The sequence below is a fragment of the Ascaphus truei genome, chromosome 2, assembly GCF_040206685.1.
Source record: "Ascaphus truei isolate aAscTru1 chromosome 2, aAscTru1.hap1, whole genome shotgun sequence".
Taxonomy (NCBI): domain Eukaryota; kingdom Metazoa; phylum Chordata; class Amphibia; order Anura; family Ascaphidae; genus Ascaphus; species Ascaphus truei.
In genome coordinates this window covers 483556902-483565014 of record NC_134484.1, presented here as the reverse complement: position 1 = coordinate 483565014, position 8113 = coordinate 483556902, and positions in this window count along the sequence as shown.

The following is an 8113-nucleotide window of genomic DNA, read 5'->3' as shown; positions in this document are numbered from 1 at the left end:
CCTGAATGGTATACGGTTATGGAGTAGGATAGCGACCCCTCTTTTTTTTACTCGAGCTGAAGCTAGGAAGTGAGTCCGAAAGTCCTTGTCAAAGTACTTGGGAAAGTTGTTTTGGGAAAAGTGGGTCTCCTGTAAGAAGAGCACCTCCGCACCTTTGCGTCTGTAGTCTCTAAATGCGACTCTCCGTTTAGCCGGACTATTGAGGCCCTTAACATTATGGGATACTAACACTATGTCCTTACTCATTAGTAGATCTGTGCTGGGCCTTCTGACGTAGCTTCATCTTGTCATTCCGAGTTTGTCTTGTCGAATAGCTGAGCTCTCTGCCCTGCATAAAACGAATAAGAGGGAAAAAACGCTTAAACAACTTTTAGACGCCAAAATTAAACTTAATCTTCTCCTCACCTCCCAGGCGGAGAAGGAAATGGCTTGGTCGAAGCGTAAATTTTATGAAAAAGCGAACAAACCTGATACACTCCTTGCCAATAAGCTAAAAAAGAAGCTTCAAAATTACTCTATTCACGCAATTCGGAACCAACAGGGGGACCTTACCTCCATACCTGGGAAAATTGTAGAGGCTTTTAAAACCTACTACGAAGAGCTATATAATGGAGACAAGGTCACTCATAACACTAAAACGGGAGAGTTATTGAACACCTTCCTAAAAGAGGCAAATTTACCAACATTGAGAAGGGACGAGAGAGAGGCGCTGCAGGCGGACTTTACTCGAGGAAATACTGGAAGTCATCAAAGCATTAAAACCGGCCAAGGCGCCGGGGCCCGATGGCTTTTCTAATCTATATTATAAGAAATACGCTAAAATTCTAGCCCCACATATGCTAAAACTATTTAACGATATTTTGGAAGGGGCCTCCTTTCCAGTACAAATGCTTCAGGCTTCCATCTCTGTGATCCACAAACCTGGAAAGGACCCGGCAGACTGCAAGAGCTACCGGCCCATTTCACTGATCAATTCCGATATCAAAATCTATTCTAAACTCATAGCAAACAGGGTGGGTAGTGTCCTTCCCAGGTTAATCCATACGGATCAGGTAGGGTTTATCGGAGGCAGACAGGCGGCAGACAACACCAGAAGAATTATTGATCTGATCGATCTGGCCCAAAAGAAAAAAACACATTCCATGGTGCTAAGTCTGGACGCAGAGAAAGCCTTCGATAGAATAGACTGGCCCTATCTAACGGAAACTCTGGGAGCATTTGGCTTTAAGGGACGTCTACTGCGGGCCATCATGGCGCTGTATGAGGGCCCAACGGCGAGAGTGAGGCATTGGGCTTTCCCTCTGAGCAATTTCACATAAAAAGTGGAACGAGACAGGGATGCCCGCTGTCGCCGTTGCTGTTTGCCCTTTGTATAGAGCCACTGGCGGCGCACATACGCAACAGCCCAGATATCACAGGCATCTCAGATGGAGAGCTCGAGTATAAGGCCGCTCTGTATGCGGACAATGTTATCCTAACGCTGTCCAAACCGCTCACGTCCCTCCCTAATGTATTTGGAATCCTGAGCAAATTTAACCGCATTTCCGGCTTTAAGATCAATCAGTCCAAATCAGAAGCCCTCAATATAAACCTTCCCAAGGAAGTGGAAAAACTGATTGATCTTAACTTCAATTTTAAATGGCAACCCTCCGCTATCAAATATTTAGGGGTATATCTTACACGGGACTACAAAACTCTATATAAGGCAAACTTTCCCAGGTTAATAAAGGCGCTGAGAGAGGATCTCAGGGTGTGGGCAAAAGGGGGCATCTCATGGATTGGAAGGATACACTGCGTGAAGATGAATCTCCTCCCAAAGATGTTATATCTTTTCCAGAGCCTACCTGTACCGGTGGTTCACTCTGACATCCTCTCCCTGCAGTCAACTATTATGAATTTTATATGGAATAAGAAAAACCCACGAATTGCTAAGGGTATATTAAAGAGACCCACAGTGAGAGGAGGATTAGCGGTACCTTGTTTGTTTGCTTACCACAAAGCGGCCCAATTGGCTCAAATTCTCCAATGGCACATGGACCCAAGCCTTCGGAGATGGGTAGAGTTGGAGAGAAAGTGCTGTGCACCGATTGACATCCAGAAGCTAATTTGGCTGCCCAAATGTAGGGCACGCCAAATAGGCACACCGCTTCAGGCCATTGACAATTCGCTACGAGTGTGGGAGGCCACTAAATTTAAGTGTAAATTAACTACAAAAGCTTCTCTTATGACGCCAATCATTGGCAACCCAGATTTCGCTCAGGGCTGAACAGTAAAAATTTGACGTACTGGATACAAGCGGGCATAACCCGTCTGAAGGATCTGGAGGGTAGGATACATATTCAAACATTTGAGCAAATTAAATCCGCAAAGGATATCCCAAACACAGAATTTTTTAGGTATCTCCAGATCAGAGATTTTTACAACCAAACCCCAATTAGACCAGCACGCACCAATTTTGAGCAGCTGTGTTCCAGAGACGTGGACACAAGGGGACTCACATCTAGAATGTACAGGGAAATGGTCTGTCCGGAGACAAAAAGCGAGACCCGGTTAAGCTACATGCGACAGTGGGAGACTGACCTAGGGGAGACGCTAGAGGACGAGGAATGGGAGCAGATCACACAAGCAGTAGCTAAAAGCTCCATATGTACCACACTGAAGAAGAACGCGTATAAGGTCCTGATGCGGTGGTACTACACCCCAGCTAGATTGGCTAAATTTGTTAAGGGCTACTCTCCGCTCTGCCCAAAACAGTGCGGGGAGGTGGCCGACCTGCGACACATGCTGTGGTCATGCACGAAAGTGGTCCCGATTTGGGAACAGATTAGAGATTGGTTACAGCGGATGCTCGATTGGGAGATCCCCCTGGACCCGTGGTTGTTCCTGCTGGGCAGGCGGATGCAGGGTATGTCAAATGCGACGCACAAATTAATCGCGCATTTTGCAACAGCCACTAGATGCGAGATCGCAGCATTATGGAAGCAACCAGAAATCCCAATTATCCCCAAGATTCGAAATAGGATTTGGCACGTATGCCGGATGGAGCAATTAACGAGTTTGGTTAATGACACCGGCACAAATTTTTTAAAAGTCTGGTCACCTTGGCTGACTCAGACAGATATCCCCGGGGTGGATGCCACCGCAATCTTGCGTTAATAGGTTCAGGCGCGTTCTCCTTGGGGGGTCAGAGACGGAACGACAAATAGCGACGAACAGTTAGTGGACAGCCCCCGGAGTAGTAGCCCCCCAAAACAAATCAGCGGAGAAAACATTTTACGCCAGAGACAGAAGCAAGGAGTGCCAACCAGTACGACAGGAAGCCCGTAAAAGACATCAAGTCAGCAGGAACACCCTGGGTCGACCCTCTCCCCCCCCTTCCTCCCCCCCCCCCCTCCCCTGCCCGTCGTCTGGTTTGTCTTGTCTGTACTGTATGTGATGTCCTTGTCCTGTACTGTGGCAGTTACCGTTGCCTGATAAATGATTAAAAAATATTATTGGGGGGAAGTAACACAATGGGATGTGATACAATGTATGTTGATGTGACCCCAATAAAGAAAAATTTGAAGTTGAAAAACCAATGTGGCTAAATACACAGGTAGGGGAGGAAATGGACAAGAAGAGGAAGGCGTTTAGATTCTTTAAGTCAGAAAGGACGGAGACAACGTATCAGAATTATAAGGAACTAGCTGATATACCCGGCGTTGCCCGAGATTTTGGGGGGCGGGCGACAGGGTTGGGCTCCCCCCCCCTTGACAGCTAGGTGGGTGAGTGAGTTGACTGAGTGTGTGGGTGAGTGGGTGTGTGGGTGAGTGACTGAGTGGGTGGGGTCGGTGAGTGGGTGGGGTCGGTGAGTGGGTGGGTGGGGTCGGTGGGGTTGGTGGGTGGGGTCGGTGGGGTTGGTGGGTGGGGTCTGTGACTGACTGAATGGGTGGGTGGTTTAGGGTGACTGACTGGGTGGGTGAGTGACAAGAGAGGGGATTTGGCCCAGGATTAAAGGGTTTACACCCCATTTGGCCATCCTCTACTCTCACATGGGAAGCAAGGGGTTAACTGGACTGGGGTCCAGTAGTGGGTTTGCCTTGCTTCAGCCATCCAACTGTTTATTCCCCTGTAAAAATGTATTGTTTCTGTTCCAGTGACTGCACCACACAAACACTGGGATCCATCTGGGAGGGCAAGGGTTAATAGTTGAATAGTGATTCTAGCCCTTTGTTTAAGTTACCCTCAAAGATGCCTGCCTACTAAGGAATGCGACCAAATGTTTAGCCGGTCCTAAGAGACAGATATTAATATCTCTCTTAATTTTAGTATTACACGGTAATATTTAGTCTCATTGGGAGCGTCATGCGTGACGGAATGTATTAATATGGTTCGCGTGCCAGTAAGTACTACTGAACTGAAGTTATGAAGTTATTTACAGTGTATATGGGATTTTGGATCTGCTCTGACAATGCAGACCCCATCTGCTATGCTAATAGGGCAGGGAGACCATCCTGCAAGAATTAGCATAGGCCAGTGATCAAAAAGGTAACTGCCCTAATTGTTTATACTGGAGGCAGGAACCAAGGAACTGAGTGTTTTTAAGTGTGATATTTCACACTTACAATGGAAGCCAAAATCTGCTTCAAAGAGATTTTTTCTAGCCAACTCGGCATCTAGAGTTAAGAGATGGGTTTGAAATGGTACTTAAACCAGAGTCAGCCCTTACTCAAATGTCTTTCATGTGTCTTCATGTATTGCTGTGATGTCAACATCTGAAACTGAATTATGGAAGAAATGGCCCATCCTGTATCCTGATGGCTTTCTTGTCCTAACCTTTAAGTAAGTGTCCATATTTTGTCTGTTATTTGTATATCTCGTGTGTTCACCTTTTTCAAGGAATAAATTATATTTTATCATATCTAAGTCTCGTCCAGTTCAACCCAGTTATATATTTGGTGCGTATTATTATAGCCTGTCTCAAAGCTACCGTCACAGTGAGTTCATAGGTTGGGTGGGTGAGTGAATAACTGGGTGGGGGTGACTGGGTGGGAGACGGTGGGTGACTTACCCTGAACAGGTGGTGGTTCCTGCCGGCAGACGGTTCCCCTCATGGCACTGATATCCCTGTGGCATCTGGCTGGGGCAGGAGGTGGGTTCGGGAAGTTGGCAGGGGGGGGCAAGAGTGGCAGGCTGGGCCGGACAATCTCCCCCGCTCACACACTTCATGGCTCACAAATTTTTTCAGGGGCGAGAAATGGCACCGTGCAGGAGACACGCGCCCGCCCCAGCGCGAGCATACTCTCCCCCGGCGCCACCCACCCCAAACACACCACCACAGCCCTCCTGCTGTGCTGGAGGCGGCACCACGTGGGGAACCTGCGCACCCGCCCCCCGGTTACGGCCGGAGCCCCCACCCGCCGCGCGGGAGACACGCGCTCCCGCCCGAGCACACTCTCCCTGGCGCCAAACCACCACCCACCACCTGCTGTGATGGAGGCAACACTGAGCGGGCAACGCGCGCCCCCCCATCCGTCAAGCGGGAGGGGATCAACCGCCCGACAGCAGCCGCACCGACGGCTCCTAGTGATCACACACTCCCCCAGGCATCGCCACTTGGATGAGAACGGGGGTGGCTCGCAACCAGCAAGCGCACGGTGATCGCCCCACCCAGCCCCCACCGTGCCGGCATCAACCACGCAGGCCCAACCGGACAACGGGACTCCGGGTAAGGGACCCACCATGCCGAATTATGATGGGCACCGGGAGAGGGAGGGTGGGGGTGTGTATGGAAGGTGAGCTGCGGTACGGCTGACGGGGGAGAGTGACGGGCACCGGGAGGTGAGGGGGTGGTGTGTGTGTTGTTGGTCAGAGGCGCACGTGGTCACGGTGTGAGGAGAGTGTGCGTGTGTGTCTCTCCTCCTGCCTGGCCCGCAGGCCAATGAGCTGTCCAGCCGACATACACACACAAACATTATTTGAGACTTATAGCTATAGATGTAACAAAAATTGCAAAAGGGCAATCAAATTAGCAAAAATTGATAATGAAAAAAGGATTGCAATAGAAAGTAAGGTCAACCCTAAAATGTTCTTTAAGTACCTTAATATCAAAAAAATGAGAAAAGAAAATATAGGACCCTTTCAGTGTGAGATGGGTAGGCAGATTATTGGAGATAAGAAAAAAGCTGAGGTATTAAACAAATTCGTTGCCTCTGTGTTTACCAGGGAAGAATCAAGTTCAATAGTAGTGCCGCAGGAGGAAGCCACAATCTCCATATTAAATGAACAATTTGTTAATTAAGGAAGAAGTTCATAAGCAACTTGAAAAAATTAAAGTAAATAAGGCACCTGGCCCCGATGGTATACATCAAAGAGATCTCAAGGAGTTAAGCTCAGTAATAGCCAAACCATTATATTTAATATTCAAGGACTCCATTTCCACAGGCTCAATACCACAAGATTGGCATAAAGCAGATGTGGTGCATATATTTAAAAAGGGATCTAGATCACAACCAGGGAATTACAGACCTGTAAGCCTGACTTCAATAGTGGGGAAACTACTTGAAGGTTTATACGGGATAATATACAATAGGGGAAGTGGGGGAAGGGAATGATAACCTCTGCTCAGCTGATAGTGATTAAAGATAGGTGGGTAAGTACTGGTGCTGTGCTGAGAAATATACTGATAATACAACTAAGAAAAATAACACAGCTGATCGCACAGCTGAGTTCTTTTCTTAGGTGTATTATTAATACGGGATAATATTCAGGAATACCTAATGGAAACAAAATTATTAGTAATAGTCAGCATGGATTTATGAAGGATAGATCATGCCAAACTAATATTATTTGTTTCTTTGAGGAGGTAAGTAGGAATTTAGACCAGGGTAATGCAGTTGATGTGGTCTACTTAGATTTTGCAAAGGCTTTTGATACGGTTTCACACAAGAGGTTGGTGTACAAAATAAAGAAAATTGGACTCAGTAATAATATATGCACCTGGATTGAAAACTGGTTAAAGGACAGACAACAGAGGGTTGTCATAAATGGAACTTTTTCAGGTTGGGTTAAAGCCATGAGTGGAGTACCTCAAGGATCGGTACTAGGACCCCTGCTTTTTAAACTTGTTTCTTAATGACCTCGAGGTTGGCATCGAGAGCAAAGTCTCCATCTTTGCTGATGATACTAAATTGTGTAAGGCAATAGAATCAGAGCAGGATGTAATTTCTCTTCAGAAGGACTTGGAGAGACTGGAAACGTGGGCAGGTAAATGGCAGATGAGGTTTAATACAGATAAATGTAAGGTTATGCATTTGGTATGCAAGAATAAAAAGGCGAATTACAAATTAAATGGGCATAAATTGGGGGAATCCTTGATGAGGTCTGCCATGCTTTCCAAGCATGCCCCTGGTCAGATCTGACTATTTACAATCTCCCCCAGACTTAGATACAATACTTTAAGGCACCGTCATAAGCCCACCCCTTTCTACAGAATACTTTGAAGCTGCTCTTTGATTAAAACTATTGACACCTTGAGTGGGCTATCCAGGATGGACCCCCACCCCAAGTAAGTTCCTTTGAAATTCAGTGCAGACAAACAGTCCTGACCAGTTTCAAACCCAGCATTTGGTATTTTGTTAAACAAGTGTAGCTCATTAACCCCTCAAGCACCAAAGGGATTAAACATACCCAATATCTCATGACATCATGACAGCAAATGTAGAAAATGAGGGGTTAACCCCTTGTATGCTACAGATGTGAAGCTACCACATGTTTGGGTTTCTATATGGCGGCGCATACACAGAGACGCAGACATAGCACCCACCTCTATGCCTGGGGTCACCCTAATCTCCCTCAGCTGTAATTCTGCACTGCAGATTGGGGGAGGGAAGAGGGCTCTGTCTCTCACTTCTACATTTTCAGCTCTACACAGACCTCCCCCCTCTCTCCTCTGCACAGACCTCCCCCAGTGTCCCAGACACATTATTTAAAACTAGGACATGAGAGAATGCAGCAGATATTTGGGACATAAGAACATACTGTCAGACCAGGACTGTCCCCGGGCAACCGGGTCAGCCTCACACAGAGAAGCTATAGCCCATAACACACACATGATGCTGGCCCCTGTGGTAAT